Here is a 17,947-nt window from a genome sequence, read left to right on the forward strand (position 1 = left end):
CTCCCGAGGGCTCCTTCAGGGCTCTTGCCACCCTGGCATGCTCTTGTTCCCCTGACTGGAGTGCATCTGGGGTGCATCAGGACACATGACCTTGTTTGTTGTCTTTAAGCGCCTCTTTGCTGGACATTACTCAATAGTCTTCTGCGAGGTGCCAGAGCCCCACACCATGGTTTTCAGCAGTTCCTGAAGTGCTGAGATGTCTCCACGGGGAACCCCATAAAGCAGTGTGCCCCACCTCTTTCATCTGCTTCACACGAGGCTGAGCCCTGTTTCAGTCCGTCCAACACAATCTAAGCTTGGTGTGTTTGTCAGGCATCTCCTGTGACCTGCTTTGCCTTCATGGCCTGCATCGTCACTGGTGCCCGGGCTTTGCCTCTCCCAGCTTTTATTTCCTATTTTAAAGAACGTGACACGATTTCCTCCCATGCACGGATCCCCTTTATCCCTATAGCATTTCCTTCGCTATGGGTCTTTCTCCAAGCAAAGCAAAATTGTTGCATGCAGTGGACAGGCACTTACTTCCCAGTTCTGGCTCTGTGAGCCTGCCTGCGTGCAGAATGGCTGCCTGTTGGTTGGACTTGTCTTCTGGAGGAGGTAGACCTTGCACAACTGGCCTCACGGCAGCTAGGTGCTGCAGATGAGACTCTTTGTGCCAATCAAGCATACACCGATGAGCACAAACAGCCAAAAGGTTGTTTAATTATGGGCTAACCTGACATGGAGACCTCAAGTGCAGATGACGGGTGATCCAGGACAGCCTGATGCATTAGATGGGAAGGGGTAACCAAAGAGAAAGTTAGGAGGGTTCTCAGCTGTGGTCAAGGATCATCTTCAACAAGACTGAATTGATGAGAAAAAGTCTCTTCACTGTGGTGGATGAAAGGAGGATGAATCCACTGGCTGAAAGCTGGTGCTAAGCATATTCCATGCAGGAAAGAAAAAACCTGGAGTATGTTTTTAACAGCCCGGCGGATTAGCTACCGGATCAGCTGGCATGGGATGCTTTTCCACCTCAGGCTGTACCAGTAGGTTTGCTGTGTCCTTCCAGGAGTGTGTTTCTGTTTCTGCAGGTATTCTGCCAGATGTGCCTCACAAAATAAGCTGCTCTCAGCTTTTTATCCTGCATTAGAGGCTTCCTGGTCCTCCGAGTCAAATAGAAATCGTACGAGAATAAGACCTTCAGAAGCCATATAATTACATCTCCTTGACCCAGGCATGGTGGACTTGGGCTGTGCCATTCCTGTGTTTCTTCATTTCAGCCCTCTAGAAGCTCCCAGGGATTGGGACATTACCTGCTGCATCCTGCATCTTAGCAGCCCAATCCCTTCCCTCTATAGGTATCTCCTCATGCCATGGCACACTGGGTTGGCCAGGACCCTAAGATGGGCATTTCTTTGGTGGCAAAACCAGAAAAATAAATTGTTTCCAATTTCTGATGCTAAGAGCCTCTGAAAATTAGCAGGAATGCATGCCTCTAAAAAAGCAAAGAGCTTCTGAGGCAGGCAAGGCCATGCAAAATACTAAGAAAACCAGTCTTGCCACCTGACTGCCATGCTTTTTTGGTGGAATAATGAATGGCTAGTTCTATCTGTTAACCTGACATCTAACCTAAACTTCCCAGGCTGCCCCTCAGGGAACCTATTCCTGTTGTTGAGGATATGGAGAACAGCTTATTGACTTGCTCTTGGCAGCAGCTTTATATCCATTTCAGAACTGCTTCCATGTACCCCTAGTTTTCTACAGAGAACTAACCCGCTTGCTTTGCAATTCACTCCTTTCTGGATTTCCTTGCTGTCTTTGAACTCTCACCAGTTTGTCCATACAGGACATGTCCATGAGGCATGTGCCAGTGCTGGGCAGCACGGAAGGATTACTCCACGTCTTGCATGTGACATGCCTATTCATACAGCCCTACATACTGTGTGTCTGCTTCAAAGCAAAATGCCCCTATTACTCAAGTTCAGCCTGTGATCTACGGTAACCACAGATCCCTTCTGAATGAGCAGGTCATGCATGATGATTATGGGTGGGGATGTGCAATCTGTATTGTGTGAGGTGTCCTGGTTTCAGCTGGGATGGTGTTAATTTTCTTCCTAGTAGCTGGTATAATACTGTGTTCTGGATTTAGGATGAGAATAATGTTGATAACACACTGATGTTTTAGTTGTTGCTGAGCAGTGCTTACACTGAGTCCAGGACTTTTCAGCTTCTCACACTGCCCTGCCGGGTGCACAAGAAGCTGGGAGGGGACACAGCCAGGACAGCTGACCCAAACTGGCCAAAGGGATGTTCCATACCATATGACATCATGCTGAACAAAAAAACGGGGGGGAAGTTGGCCGGGGGAGCATGGCCATTGCTTGGGAACTAGCTAGGCATCGGTCAGCGGGTGGTGAGCAATTGCATTGTGCGTCACTTGTTCTGTATATTCTTTTGTCATCATTATTATTATTGTTTTCTTCCTCTTCCATCCTATTAAATTGGTTTTATCTCAACCCACGAGTTTTACTTTTTCTCCGATTCTCTCCCCCATCCCAACTTGGGGGGAGTGAGCGAGCGGCTGTGTGGTGCTTAGTTGCCGGCTGGGGTTAAACCAGGACAGAGGTGTCATGGTAATGATTACAATTTATGTATAGACCTTGTACGTTCAGCTAACAGTATTGGTACTGTAGACGATACAGATGAAGAGTAAAAAACAACTGCTCCATCGCTCTCTACAATTACCTGAAAGGGGGTTGCAGAGAGGTGGGTGTTGGTCTCTTCTCCCAAGTGACAAGTGAGAGGACAAGAGGAAATGGCCACAAGTTGTGCCAGGGGAGGTTTAGGTTGGATATTAGGAAAAATGTCTTTCCGGAGAGAGTGGTGAAGCATTGGAACAGGCTGCCCAGGGAGGTGATGGAGTCACCATCACTGGAGGTGTTCAAGGAACGTGTGGACGTGGCATTGCAGGACATGGTTTAATGGGCATGGTGGTGTTGGTTGATGGTTGGACTTGATGATCTTACAGGTCTTTTCCAACCTTAATGATTCTGTGATTCTGTGACCTGAGAGCCAGCAGGTTAAATGCACAAGTAATGGATGGGGTCTCCAGGATTTAGTTACAAGCCTGCATTACAGAAGCTTTTTAGCATCAGTTTTCAGTGGGCCTGTTTCCTCTCCCCTTTGCAGCTTTTTTAGGTGCTTACTGGGATGTGGGTGCTCAGGAGCACAGGCAGTCTCTTGGGTGGGACTGGACTCCTATGCCTGCCAATATTGTGCTGTAGCATTGAGGCTAGTGGGTGGATTTTGAGTGTATATTCAACAGTCTCTTTTAATCACGGAGTACATTGCAGAAGCCCAAGCTGTCTAGACATTGCTTTATTTGCCACTACAACATAGCCAGCTGGGGCAGGTAACACTGCAGTGCAGCACTATGGGTCCAGTTTGGGTGGTAAACGGAGAAACTTAGGAAAAAAGCCAGTATAAACAACCATAATTAATATCACATGTCTCTAGTAAATCAGCGGGTGGTTATGTGCTCCCAGGGTTTCGTTGCAAAGGTGGGAGTGTTTGAGAACAAGGAGGTCTGCTGGGGACTCTCTTTGCAGGGAGCTGACTGATCTCACTGCTTGACTTTTGCTGTTGCCCTGAGCAGAAATGGCAGAGAAGCGCTTTGGCATGCACGGAGGGAGGTGAGCCTGTGTTTTCTGCATGAAATCCACAGCAGTTTTCATACTTGCTGTTGCCTTGGAAAACTGGAATATTTGTGACTCAGTAAGGAAACAGGATGGCAGGAGGCTGTTCCCGTTCTTGGATGTGGCCTCTTGTGTGTCCAGCAGTGATGTTTTTCTTCTCCTCTGCTTGCCCCTTCCCTGCTGCATCCCTTCCTCTGTGAGCAGAGGTTGTTTGCAGTGCCGTCACCCTCACTTTGAGTCAGCCAGGCAATGCCCCCGAAATGGGAAGGGAATGTCACTTCGGCGTACATCATGGGAGCCATAAGCAGTCACCTTCCTTGAGCAGTGTGTGCTGTGTACTCAGCAATCTGTGGCTGTACTCAGTATGCAGACAGTGAACCATTTCAGGGCTGCGGATTCAGCTCAGCCCTGCAGCTTTTGAGCTGCTTAGTTGGAAATACGTAATTTTTCTTTGAGATCAGAATACAGCAGAACTGTGGCTGCCAAATTCACCAGCTCCAGTATAGTACATGTGGCAACTTAAAGCTTTCCTCATGGCGGGGGCGAACTAGTAAGTTATGGTGAAACTAATGGTTTAGATAAATGGTGCTGTAGAGGCAACATTGACCCCATTTTGAAAACTAATTTTAATAGGAGTGAGGCCAGTAACACCTTAATACCTATTGTTTCCATGGGGTGCTCAAAACAAATCATTGCCAGATTAGAGGGCATATCTTTTTTTGTAATAATACCCTTTCTGCTCCTTTTGCCAAGGCTTTAATTGGTGAAGGAGCTTATATTCCCACTCAGTGTATCATCAGCGTTAGCGCGAGTGCTTGCAGAAGCAAGGTTGCTGTTACAGCTGAGTTCCTGCTTCAGACTCTGAAATCTCTGGCTGGATCAGTTATGTCCAGGCTTTGCGTTAATTCAAGGTTTTCTGTACAGCTTTATGAGCATTGTTTATCGGATTGAAGCTGAGACTTCAGGCATGATTCAGGAGTTGCTCTGTTGTTTCTGTCCTCATTTCCCTCTGCCTAAAAGTGCTCAGCTATTTCTTTGTGCTCTTGCTTGGGCAGTACTAATTACCAGAGCTAAAAAGTGGGCACTGGGGTTGTAAGATCTGTTCTCCCTTCCCACAGCCTTCCAAGTGATTCACATCTCCTTGTTGCCCCAGTCTCCTGCATGTAAAATGTTGATAGCAGCGCTTTCCCAGAAAAACAGCATGAACATCCTGGAATTCTGGGCTGGAAGGGACTGGAGACAGACAGCTGGTTGTGGGCTGGGTTTGGTTTTCCCGTAGATGTCTCAGTGTTGTTAGAGGTATGTGGAACTCAGCCCAGCCCCGTGGGGAGCCTTGCCAGCACTAGCCCTGTCTGGTAGTTACAGAATCACAGAATCACTAAGGTTGGAAAAGACCTGTAAGATCATCAAGTCCAACCATCAACCCAACACCACCATGCCCACTAAACCATGTCCTGCAATGCCACATCCACACATTCCCTGAACACCTCCAGTGATGGTGACTCCACCACCTCCCTGGGCAGCCTGTTCCAATGCTTCACCACTCCCTCCGGAAAGACATTTTTCCTAATATCCAACCTAAACCTCCCCTGGCGCAACTTGAGGCCATTTCCCCTTGTCCTGTCACTTGTCACTTGGGAGAAGAGACCAACACCCACCTCTCTGCAACCTCCTTTCAGGTAATTGTAGAGAGCGATGAGGTCTCCCCTCAGCCTCCTCTTCTCCAGACTGAACAACCCCAGTTCCCTCAGCCGCTCCTCATCAGACTTGTGCTCCAGACCCCTCACCAGCTTCGTTGCCCTTCTCTGGACACGCTCCAGCACCTCAATGTCCTTCTTGTAGTGAGGGGCCCAAAACTGAACACAGCATTCGAGGTGCGGCCTCACCAGTGCCAAATACAGGGGCACAATCACTTAAAAAAAAAAAGTTGTGACTTTTTATGGAGCTTGTGAAAGCCTGTGTTCCTGGGCAGTGAGACATCAGCCGCTAGCAATAGGAAGGATTCAACCTTAATACAGGAAGGTGGAAATCAAGATAGTGATTGGGATGAAGGAACCACCTTGCCCAGTATGATTTTTCCAAAAGTGGTTGCAGGTGGTTAGGTAGGGAGGAGGGGCAGCAGGGCAAGCAGGTATCATATCCTAATAATTTTTTTCCCAGGGGATTTGCTAAGTCTATTATATTTTATTTGTTTAGTAAGCTGAAGTGGATCTCTCAAGTGCTTGTCCTGCCTCCCCTTGAACCCATGTGGACTTCTTCCATCCATAATACCCTTTGAGAACTAAGAAGCAGTAAACAGACTAAAGGAATATAACAGCAATGTTGGGAGAGGAACTACTGGTCTGAAGGGAAGTTGTTGGTAGAGAGTGCCTCAAAATGGAAGCTATTCAATACACCAAATAATGCTCTGGGCATTAAAAAGTAAGATTTTGCTAGTGATGTTTCCTAAAGACACAAAGCTCAGAAGCATCATTAGAGGCAGTTCAGGGTTATTCAGCAGGAAGAGTTCGGATGTCCTTGAGGAATAATACAAATGGGAACTGGATAGTTCAAAATTGCATGGTTGTGTGCATGATAAATGAGCAAAAAGTTCGGCTCCAGCTGGGAGCTCATTGGGGAAAGTGAGAGAGACAGGGGAAAACCCAGGGTCTATCAGTGACATGCAGGATAGCTGTGAGCATCTAGTATCATGCAGCCATGAAAAAGAAAAATGTCATCCAACATGACAAAACATGGACAAAATATTTGTAGCAGAGGTGGGGAAATTTTAGCGTATTATGGCATGGGGAGACCTGGCTTGGAAGACTGTGTACATTTCCAGTCGCTCTCTGAAGGCTGTATGCAAACTAGGTCAGGTCCAGAGGAAGGATACGGGTATGATCAAAGAAATGGAAAGCCAACCTAATGTGAAGTGATTAAAGAACTCAGATGATATAACTTTAAACACAGACTGGATAAGCGCTGACGTTAAAGCTCATTTTTGGAACATGAGTGAATAGGGGTGAGCTGTGCGTGGATAAAGATAAGCTGGAAATTTAGAGAATGATCTTAAACATCAGAGGAATTAATTTGGGGAATTAATTCTGTTAGAAGACAGCAAGCAACAAGAAATGTCCAATTTTGGGGAAAAAACAGGAACAACTTCCTCTTTTCAAGCCATTTTCTTATTTGGAGGTGTGACTCCCGCCTTGGGTCAGTAGCCCTGAAGAAATCAGTACTGCTGTTCTGGGCAGTGGGCAGGGCTCACTGGGACAAGATCGTCATTGGGGGCCGGTGAATCCTGATGTTGCGCATGTGTCTGCAACCAGCATAACCCCACAGACTCCTGTGCCGCTGTCCTCAGATCCTCTCGGAAGGCAGGGTCAGTGGAGATTGGTTAGTGACCCCCTGGGGAAATGTGAGGACCAAGGGCACTATGCTAACATGTGCTTTTATCAATCTGCTTGATTTTTGACTCCTCATTCAAAAGCTCCTATGTTTGTTCCCACCAAATAGAAAAGTTGTCAAGCACATGTTGGTAACGATCAGCCTGTATTGATCTCTGTGTGTTTGAGAGAGATGCTGTTTGACCTTGAATGGCAGGGCTTGCAGGGATGAGGAATTATTTTGTTTTTCCTTTCTGAGGATTTTTATAAAGTTTTCAGTGTCTCCCGCTTTCCTGTTGGCCTCTGTGTTCTGGTCCCCTGCTCCAGTTGAGCAGGACCATGCTCTTAGTTCAGCTCTGACCAGCATCCCTCTCCTTGGCATTGCTGAAATGGCCTCAGTGGTGATGGACGGGGTTGCCATGTCTTGGGGATTCAGATTTCTGCCACAAGCAATGAGTGAGGGAGGTGGACAGGCACTTGAGCTGCTCCTGCCTTGCTCGTGGGCGGTCCGGCACGTGGGGAAGAGTGAGTATATCCCTCCCTCCTGTGGCCATGCTACAAATGGGGTCATGATGAGCCAGAAGCTGTAGCCCAGGCACCTTCATGCTGTTGCACCCGCAGAGAGCAAGGCACAGGTTATCCGCTGTGATGATGAGCTTGCTGTTGCTCATACCACTTTCTGTTTGCTTGAGAGACATGGGCTCGCTGGAGGTAATGAGGGCTAGGTCAAAATATCCATCCTTTAGGAGGAGGCGGCAGGCAGCTCCCTGCGCGGGGTTATAGCTGTGAGCTGCGGTGGAGAGGCAGCAACCCTGTGTCTGTCTGGCTGTTGCAAGGGTGGTCGGATTGTGCACTACACCTGATGGTGAGGGGTGATTGAAGACCTGTTCTGCCCCGTGCTTGGTGTGAGAGCTACAGCCTGGGCAGCTGGCTGGGATCTGGGGCTCAGCTGTTTCCAGTTCACAGATCACCGGAGCAGATTTGCAGCAAATAGGTGGGAGGCTTGGGCTGCTGGTGGATGATTTTGCTGTACAACTGCAGTAAAAGTGGAAAGGTTTCTTCCTTCTTGTATGTGGCGGCATGCTGACCTTAGCAGCCAATTCCTGCATGGTGTGTGAAGGAAGCAGCCCAAGGCCAAGGCAGAAACGTGTTGGGCTTTTTTCCACTTAGGTGATCTCTTTGTGTCCTGGTTGTTGTCAGCAAGTGCTCCAGGTACACACAGCTCATGTCCAGTGTGAGTGCAGCACATGGGGCTCCCCCAAAGTGGTGAGCTCTGTTGCAGCCCAGCACTGGGAATGGAATTCATGGGTGGGAGAACATGTTGTGCATTGAGTTCTCACACCCTTGGAGCAAGGGGGGAGGAGGCGAGATGGCAAAAACCCTACCTGATACCTGGGATGCCTGTGAATAATGAGACTGACATTGCTTGATAAGCAATTTTCTCCTGCCAAGCTGCACCCCGCAGTGCTGGGGGTGTCTGGGAAGCACCTATCCCTACGTCTCCAGGCCAAGCAGAACAGGGACCCCTCTCGCTGTAGGAGCAGGCATGTTCTGGCACATCCATCTCCCTCACCTTGCTTCTGTAAGGAGCGCAGTCACCAGCCTGCAGTACCCCTGCTCCCCTCCTTGCATGAGACTGTGGAGTCAGCCATGCTCCCCTTATTGCACCGACTCATCTCTGTGATCAAAGAGAAGTCATCTCCTACAAGACAGTCCCCGAGAAAGAGCTTTCTTCTTCCTCCTTAGCGCCTGTAATCTCTTAATACCTATGAAGCTTTGGGACAGCCCATCGGTTTTTATGGCTGTTGCTGAGAGGCGCAGGAGGGAGATGCAGCAAAGGGGTACTTGCTGCAGAGGTGCAAGGCCACGTGAGCTTGGGGTGGGGGGAACGTGTTTTGGGGAGGAGGATACAAATGTTTATGTTGGGAACAGATATGTAAACAGGAGTGTTTCTCAGGGACCCCCTTGCCTGCTGCATTGCTCTGTCCGATTTTTAACAAAACAGCTCCCTGACTCCGTCTGCTCTGGTGTGCGTGTCAGCTACATAAAGCAGGCATTGCTGTCAGTGAATTGGTTAATGCCAGTGTCCTGTGGCAGGGACAGGGATGCAGGCAAGCACCCAGCCTGCCAGCATTTATACCTCCTGGCGTCAGCATTGGCCGTGCTCCTGGAGGACTGGGGAGGGCACCGAAATAGTTTCCATTCTCCTCTCTGCTGTGGGAATGAGTCTCCTGGGTAACAAACACTCCTTGTTCTGCACAGAGCTCCACAGCTGAGACTCTCTGTCTCCTTCCTCGCTGCTGCTCCCCAACTGTCCCAGCTGAACGGGCCAGAGACGTCTGCTTAAGCCTGCCTTAATTAACGCTGACAATACAATGGGACTGGCCGTACGGGGGTCCGGGGCCTGCACGCTAATGGGAGTACAGTAAATAGTCTCATTTACTGCAGCTCGGGTGGAGCAGGGCTCGCCAGGACTAGCTTTCGGCTTGCTGTAACGGCCAGGCACGGCAGTACATCCCTCGCTCCTGCGTCCTCCCTGGGGCTTGTCCCTGCTGCTTGAATGGGACCAGGTGGTGGTGTGGGTCCCGAGCATCCAAGGAAAGGCAAGCAGTGGGCTGGGGAGCGTGGAGTACCACGGATGGGGCGGATGCATCGGCCTCTCGGGAAGGACCTGCGGAGCCTGAGCTTTGGGATGCGCTGAGGGATCATTCCCAGTGTTTCGGAGGTGAGTAGCAAAGCCGCCTCTGGGGTGCTGCCTCCAGTGCGTTGCAGATGGGCTGCACAGCCCACAGCCAGCCCAGGGCCCTTTCTCTTTTCTCGCTGGAAAGGTCTCTCTGCACTGGGGACGCCTGCCTCTGGAGCCCTTTGTGGGAGCCACTCACCAGGCACTGGGTTTTCAGTCAGAAATATGATTTGAATGTTACCTGAAGAGATACTTTAAAGGTTTCTAGTGGTCTGGGGTGCGAGACAATTGGCAGCAGCTTCCAGTAATGAGTCTAACATTTTTCTGGAATAGCTTTTTTACGTTGGCCTCTCCAGAGGCAGAAGGTTCTGCAAAGTGTTGCATTGTCTGGACTGTTGTATTTGTTTTATTTAGTTGCTGCTTTGGGGCTCTATGCTTTTTGCATAGAGCAAGAAGTACTCAGGCATGTGACGGTTCTTCATTTCATTGAACCGTGTGACATTTTTACCTCTTCTCTGACTTGCCCACTCCCCGTGGAGCCTCGGTTTAGGAGATGGGGTTTGGTTAAGGCTCGTGGGAGTTGCTTTTTCCAGTGTGGACGCTCCATTTTCTGAGCTCTGCTTAGCTCAGTGCAGGCCGGTGGCTGTAGGAGCGGAGCTGGATGGCAAAGTGCAATGATATGAGTGGTCCCTCCAGGGCGGTTGTCTCAGGACAGCTGCTCCAGCACTCAAAACATCTCCCCTGGCACAGCCTGGAGCACAGCTGAGTTTTTGGGGTGTGTGGTCATGCCCAGACTGTGGTAGAAAAACAAAAGTAGCCACATATGTCCCTTGGCGAAGCTACCTGTGCCCTGTCGGGAGCTGCACTGACTTGCCTATGGAGCAGGTTGCAGCTGCCTCTGGTGAAAGGGGGCAATGGAGAAATCCTTTCACATGGCCCCAGGGTAGCAAGAGAGCCTGGGCTTTTGCAGGTGGTAATCCATTGTTTCAGGAAGGAAGATTGCCTTGGATTGCTTTGCAGAGGTGCCAGGATTTGGCCCAGGTTACAGGCAGCACTTTAATCACAAGCTGTAGTTAATAGTTGCTGGGATCTTGATCTGCGATTCCCTGTGACAGCAGGGACTTCAGCCATCCTGTCCCTGCCAGGTGTGTTTGGCACCAGGAGAAGCGCTGGTGGTTGCATCTCGCTCCGGGGATAGCTGCGTTTCAGGGATGCTGTGTAGATAGATACTGCTGGTGAAGCTGTTTAGGGCAAGGCACTACAGAAATGTAAAAGAAGCTTCAAGAAGCTTCTTGTAGTCTTCCTGATCTCTCAGTACTAAGTCCTCCCATCCTCCTCCTCCTGTGCATTACTTTGCAGACTAGCATTTTCTCTCCAAGGGCTCTGGCTGCCATTATCAACGGTAGGAACATAGCACTCCAGTTCCTTTTGCTTTCCTTTGCAAAGCCAGGAGAAGAGATCGGGCAGCTTGCAACCACGCAGCATCTGAAACCCAAGCTTATCACAGAGCAAGATGCTGCAGCTCTATTTTATGGCATAAGCTTTAGGCTTTTTATTTCTCCTTCTCTGATTTCCCAATTGCTGTGAGAATCAATCCTCCATCTTCCAGCTCGACTTATCTCCCCTCCTCTCCTTCTCTGCTCCCTCCCATCCCCTGCCTTGTCTGAGGTCCCACAGAGACTGATTGCAAGCGGAGCGGTGGTGCTGTGGGCACGCTTGCTCCTTCACACGCAGCAACGTCACAGCAGCAGCAGCAGCAGCAGGAGCATTGGAGATGTGATTGCGCAGACCCTCTGCATTGCCAGGGATGCAGCTTTAAAAAAAAAAAATTAAAAAAAAAAAATTTGACTCTGTGTTTCCCACAGCATCCTGGTGAGAGAGCACGGAGCCCGCTGGAATCCGAAGGCTCAGCAGTGCCGGAGCAGAGCGTGTTCAGTGAGAGGAGACAGGGAGCGGAGGATCTGTGGAAAGGTGAGATGGAGAAATGATCGGGGTGGGCGTTAGTCATATTGATGGTTTTCAGGCCGTTCATTGTCCTGCAAAGTGGCCGGTTTGTTTTTCTAGAGATTGCCAGCTACCCGATGAAGCTTGCAAGATTTTAGGATTGCTTTGTCTCTTCAGAGGCTGCGTTGCTTTGGAGCTGCTGTGGTTATAATGGATGTAAGCGAGGGAGGAGGCTGGTGTTGCTGTGCAGAATGCATGTTTGTCCATTGTAGCTATGAAATAGCGGTTGTCATGTCCGGGGCTGGTTGTGCAGAGGCGAGCCGTGCTTCGCCCTGACAATGCTGTTGCCCAGCTCTCCATTGTGCCTGCCATGACAGCCAAGCCCACACGGATTGTTTTGGTCCCGCCAGCTACCGTGCTCTCTGTGCATCCCTGGCAGTGATGCTGCTGTGCAGCTCAAAAGCTGTTTTGACGGACAGCGCTTCCATGAAAAGCCAGAAACAAAGGATGCAGACAGAGGAGAGGCTGCCGTCAGTGTGGCTTTTGGCTTTTTTTTTTTTCCTTCCCCCCTAAATACTGGTAAATGAATTGCTCAAAAGGCGTTAGGGTAAAATATTGTGGCAGGTAAAACCCTGCTTTTACTAAGAGATACATGGGCTCTGTGGAGGCTGGAGTCCTTTGTGTTGCCCAGGGTGTGTCTGTGCTGGCTGTCTTAAATGGATGCTTTTTCCCTGCCTCTTTTCAGAGACCGGATGAGAAAGGTTATCTAGGAATGGAGGAATTACTGCTTTTAATTACTGAAATGAGGGGTCCAGGCTGGGTACCAGTCACTAGAGCTTAATTACATGGTCTTGTTATAGCCAAATCCCTCTTTTCCCTCCCCGCCTTCCTTCTTTTTCCCTCCCCCACCCTCTGCACAAATCCTTCCATGAAATTGCCTCTGCAAATGCAAAGGGAGAAGGGCTTGAACAAATAGAAGGGTATATGTGGGATAGGGGTATAGATGCTGGAGAGGCAATGTTCAGGGTGACAGCCAGTGAGAACAATAAGGCAAAGGTATAAAAGAATGAGATTTCAATATGTCTGGTACAGTGATGTGGCTGTAGGGGAACATACACATGGGAATGTAGTAACAAAGGGGGATAAGCAAATAACAGGTGCAATCTTTTAGGGTAATGGAAGATACTGAGCATGAGGGGTTGCAATTGAAGGTGTTCTGGGGGAATGTGGTGTTAATGGGAGCTACATTAGCATTGGCTGTTGAGGAACAGATCATACAGGGACTGGATTGATTGGTGTCGTAAAGGTTTATGGAGTATGGGGGAAGTAGGGATCCACTTTTTTACCTCCAGACACCTACAGCCTCGCATACCAGTGTTGCTGAAGAGCGAGCTTGGCAGGTCTGACCTAGTCACGAAAGCTTTCTGCGGTTTTCCAGTGACCCAAGAATAATTCAGATAAAACATCTTCAGGCCTGTCAGGAGCAACAGGATGACAGGAAAAATGTAGATAAAATGGTAAACGTTTGGCAGAGCTGTAGAGGAAACGTGGAGCAGAAGAGGCAGTGAGGGGCATTGCAGAGCTGGAGGAACAGAGGCTGCGGGTCAGAGACCAGCAGCAGAGGGCACGGGGGAGGAAATTCAGGGATGTCATTGTCCGGGTATGTAAATGTGTCATTTGTACTCTCATTCTCCAGCCTCTCACTGTGTTCCCCGAGACGGTCAGTGCTGTGTGCAGCCCCAAAAGGTTTGTGGAAGTGGGAGCGATCCTGAGCACAGTCTTTTCTGCAGCAGTTTTCTGAAGGAACCATTTTGCTGCTGCAGGTTCTCAGTCGCTTGCTCCCTCTCCATCCCTATGGAGTGGCAAGGCTCTCCGGCCTTTACACCTGCTGGAGAAGATAAACCCAGAGTTTCGGAGCAGGGTGCCAGGTAGGAAGGAGAGACCTTCCAGCAAAACCACAGAGCAGAGTGCATTCTGCTCGCAGCTCTGTGGCAATGTCCTGGAAGCATCATAGGGCTTCCTGAACTGCAGCTCCTTCTCATCCCTGTCTTGCCCTGGGACCTGGGAACCCTCTCTGTGTCTCCATGTCTCTGTCCCATTCAGCCTGATGGGAGCAGGCAGCAGGATATGCTCCTACAGGAGCATATCCAGACTGTGTTTGTGGTGCTGCTGCAGAATAGGCTCCTGCAGGAGCTTGGAGGGGGGTAACAACAGCACCAGTGTGTTTGTAGGTGCATCATGGGCCAGAGGACAGGACATATCTAATGCAGGATACACACACTTGCATCGGGCTGTGGAAGAAAAATTGTGTATAGTTTGTGTGTACAATGTTTGCCTAAAGGAATAAAAAGAAGGTGATGCAGCCTCCTGCGCTGTGTGGGTTTGGAATGCCCCCCTGGACATACAGGCTGTGCCTAGCTACTAGGTGCCACTCTTACAACAAGAGCACCTGTTAAGCGGTGAGAGTGCACAGATGATCTCTGCCTTGAGATGCTTAAAAGGTGGGCAAGAGCTTCTGGCGACTGGAGCTGACCGAAATGATTGACGGGAAGGAGATACTAATTGCTGCTGTGTGTCTTCGTCACTGCGCTGATGCAGAATGCTGGAGGTAAAATGCAGCTGGATCTCTGGATGAAAGGGACCTGGACCTGCATTGCAGAAAGTGCAGGTGGCCCAGGAGAGTATGCCATGGACTCAGGAATGGCCCATGGCTCCATTACAGCCTCTCAGGGGTTGGAGGCTGTGATAGCAAACAAAAAATGAGGTTTCTGTCCCAGAGATCTTCATTTTCTTCCACTCCGATGCTCCTGGTGAGTCAAGATCTCACTCTGGTATTACTCCTGATAGCCAGACCATAGCCTACCTTTTGCAACTCCATGTTTCATTTATTTGCCAGTCTGATGGTTCTTTTCCAATGTTTTATGAAAGCCTTATGTAGTACTAAGGGCAGGTTGAGAAATCTAACGTGGGTCACATTCCTTCCTCTTTTGGAACATGTACAGACTTTACCTTTATTATTCACCAGCCACACAGCTTCCCCTCCTTCCTCTTTTTCCTCATGGGTATTTTTATCAAAAGCCCTGTTGCCAGCTGCAATCATGCCACTATTCTTTCCTTGTTCTGGGATCAAGAATATCTTGTCCCTCTAACTTGGGTGCATTCATCTTCTTGAATTTGTTTCCACTTCAAAAGCTCATTTCCTTTTCTGTACCCTCTTTCCTTTGTATTATCCAACCTGTCGTCACCGCAGCTTCAATATTCTTCTTGCCAAAACAGCACTATAGATGCTGGTTTACTTACCTCTAATATCCTTCTTGGTGTGGTTATTCATTCAGGTTGGTCAGGAACCCTGCTCTTCTAATTTCCTCACTTTGCTTGGAGATTCCAGATGTTTTTTTTTACTGATGATGTACATTCAAAGTATTTTCTGCAGTACTTCTCCAAGCTTTTTGTTCTTGTTGGCTTTATAACTGTTTTCCGTGACACGCCAGAGATCTGTTCTTTAAAAATTAAAAAGGTTTCGTTACAGAGCTGTTTGCTTTTTACCCATCTGTTTAATATAAACTGGGTCAGCTTGAGATACTCAGACCAAAGCCACTTCTGTATCGTGGATGCCGGGCAATAACTCATCTCAGTAGGCATGGTTCTGGTGGTTAAACCCAAGAAAAGCAAACGAAAAGAGAGGGATGCGGAAATCTGTGCAGGTGGTTGAGAGGCGGAGGATTGGAGGTGGACGTGCTTCCCTGCCAGCTGTGGAATCGCAGTACAGTACTGGACGAGAAGATTTTGTCCCCATGTTTGTGGAAGCCATTGAAATCCAACTGGTAGTAGGAAAACTCACTTGTTTGCTACCTGTGCTGCTTGTGGGAAGAGTCCTGATGTGGATAAAGTGCTTCTGGCAGTCCAGACTGTAAGTCCAAAAGAGCCAGAAGTTCACCCCGTTCCAGAGCTATGCGAAAGGCTGCAGGATAAGGCTTGAAGGAGCTGAGGGAGCTTGGCTGGCAGGGGGTGAAATCCATAGCAAAGATCAGTGACAGCTGTGTTGGTAACTAGCCTTAGCAGGGATTTGTTGTGTTATCTGCTGAGCAGGTTCCCTGCATGCCCTAGCACTCATCAGAAAGTTGGTTACTCTCCAAAGAGAAAGAAACAGGCTGTCAAAATGGCTCTGGTCCCTGATTCTGCTCCAGTTTTCTCTCTTGATGAAAATGATTTTAATGTTCATTTTCTGAAAGAAGTGGGTCAAAGCAGGGACATACCTGTTAAGATGAGCGCAAGAGCAGGCACGTCCACAAACTCTTCCTCTCCCCACCGCAGTTGTGTTGCACCCTCAGGGTCATGTAGACAATGTTTTTTTCTTTCTTACTGGGCAAAGCTGCTGGTGTAAGCACCAGCAGATAGGAAAGAAAAAAAAAAGGGACTACAGTTGTTAACTGTTGTAAATGCGAGGAAGGCAGAGCTGTAATGTTGGTGAGTGGCTGTAACGGAGGTGATGGCAGCTTCTGGCTCAGGCTCATCCTCTGAGTTTGCTGGGAGGGAGACCCTGTGTTGGTCTTTGTGTAGTGCTGAGGGCGTGGGGCTGGTAGTACCTGTGAGTGATAAACAATAAATACTTGAGTGATGGCAGCAACGCTTTGTACTGACACTTGGCATGGGAAACTGGCGCAACCACCAAACCTGTTCTCTGCTCCAGTGGAAGATGTTCCCTGGAAGGAGAGACCGAGTGTTACAGCCCTGTTGTGCTTTTTGGTCCAGTGGCACAGATATCTCAGAGTAAGGAGAGCTAGCTATTCCTTCTGGCAAGAGGGGATTTTCTCCTCTGGGAGTTACGGGAAAAAAAAAATCAGAGTCTGTAGGGAAGACCTTGGCAAATACACAGCAGATTTTCACCTGGGACCCACTGTTACCTCAGACTAGACCGTGCTCTGTTCTTGGGGAAGGGTGGGACACATGGACAAGGGTGGGACACATGGACAAGGGATGGGTACCGAACTGGGAGACTCAGCCTTCCCCTTCACTCCCAGATGTGCAAGAGACTCACTTCAGCATCTGTGGCTCTGGTGAACCCTCAGGAGCTCTCCTGCATACCGGTGCCAGAAAAAAACCTGCATACAGTTGCAGGAAAATGAGTTTTTTGTGAGAACTTAAGTTGTGATGTGAGGTTTGAGCTGATGAGTTGCTTAACTGTGATGCAGTCAACCTTGGGGAAAATTTGTGCTCCTGAGTGTTGGCTAACACAGACCCGGTTCAGCACCAATTAGACCATCTCTCTCAGCTCCTTCTGACCCTCAGGGAACAGGCTCTTCACGTGTTACTCTTTAAGGGAGCAGGGAGTCCTTGCTCCCTACATAGTTAGACTAATCTCATCGGTTTGCTTTAACTCCAGAACTGCACCTTATTCTTTTTAAACTGGCACCAGCTGCCACTGCTTCTGGAGAAGTCTGACCTAAATGCTTTCAGTGGCAGACTCTTCTCCATTCTGTTCTGTCTGCATTGGTGCCAGAGCAACCACATGCTTTCTTAGCCTCCTTTCGCTTAGTAGGTCCAATCCACCTGAACTGTTTAGCAGACCATCTTCTTTTGGTCCCTCTCTGGGGCTCCCATGGTGAAGAGTGGGGATGTGTGCCTCGTGCTGCGTTGTCGTGTGTCTTCTGTGTAGCTCAGAGAGCACAGCTGTCCTCACAGACGTCCTTCTCAGCAGGGAGAACGACCCGTCTGGACCATTGTGCCAGTGCAATTTACTCTTCTTAGTAGGGAGGCTAGTTCCAGAGCCTGCTTACATGGCATTTTTCCCTGTAGTCCCAGCCTCAGACCTTTCCCACTAACTCAGCTGGTAGAGTCATAAGCCCATATATGAGCAGATCCAGTAGGAAGTATAAATAATTATATCTCTGGTCCCAAGATATTGTTGGCCCACACAGCATCTCTTCCCTGGCTTTGCCTAATTCTTTCTAATGATCGATACCTGGAGTGACACATCTGCCCTGGGGGTTGGCTTGCTGTGATTAACCTCTTCTTCACCACTTCTTAGTGCGTGAGTAGTTGTACTCACTTCCAAGGGATTTCTTTCCTGGATGTGGCTTACCATGAGCAATGATTGTAGCTTGACCCTTCAGAAGAACAGCAAGTGGATTTTGAGAAGCATCTGCACTTAGCCATTTTCTATTGGCAACAGTTGTCTACAGTCAGTGGCATCTAACTTAACCTACTGCTGAGATTTATCTCCAGCTGCAGGTCATAGTGCTTGAAATAGCTGTTGAAGACAGCATCTTCCTTACCCAGAT

The 17,947-nt window shown here is 48.9% G+C and overlaps 1 protein-coding gene across 2 annotated transcripts in view; it reads left to right on the plus strand.

The window, feature by feature from the left end:
* The first annotated feature begins 11,668 nt into the window (after positions 1–11,668).
* Positions 11,669–17,947, plus strand: part of RUSC2 (RUN and SH3 domain containing 2) — a 38,519-nt gene continuing 32,240 nt past the window's right edge. For both annotated transcript variants that reach the window (XM_059833721.1, XM_059833722.1), the window contains exon 1: positions 11,669–11,693. The gene's annotated coding sequence lies outside the window, so the exon portion shown is untranslated. The remainder of the gene's footprint in view (positions 11,694–17,947) is intronic.

The sequence above is a fragment of the Gavia stellata genome, chromosome Z, assembly GCF_030936135.1.
Source record: "Gavia stellata isolate bGavSte3 chromosome Z, bGavSte3.hap2, whole genome shotgun sequence".
Classification (NCBI taxonomy): domain Eukaryota; kingdom Metazoa; phylum Chordata; class Aves; order Gaviiformes; family Gaviidae; genus Gavia; species Gavia stellata.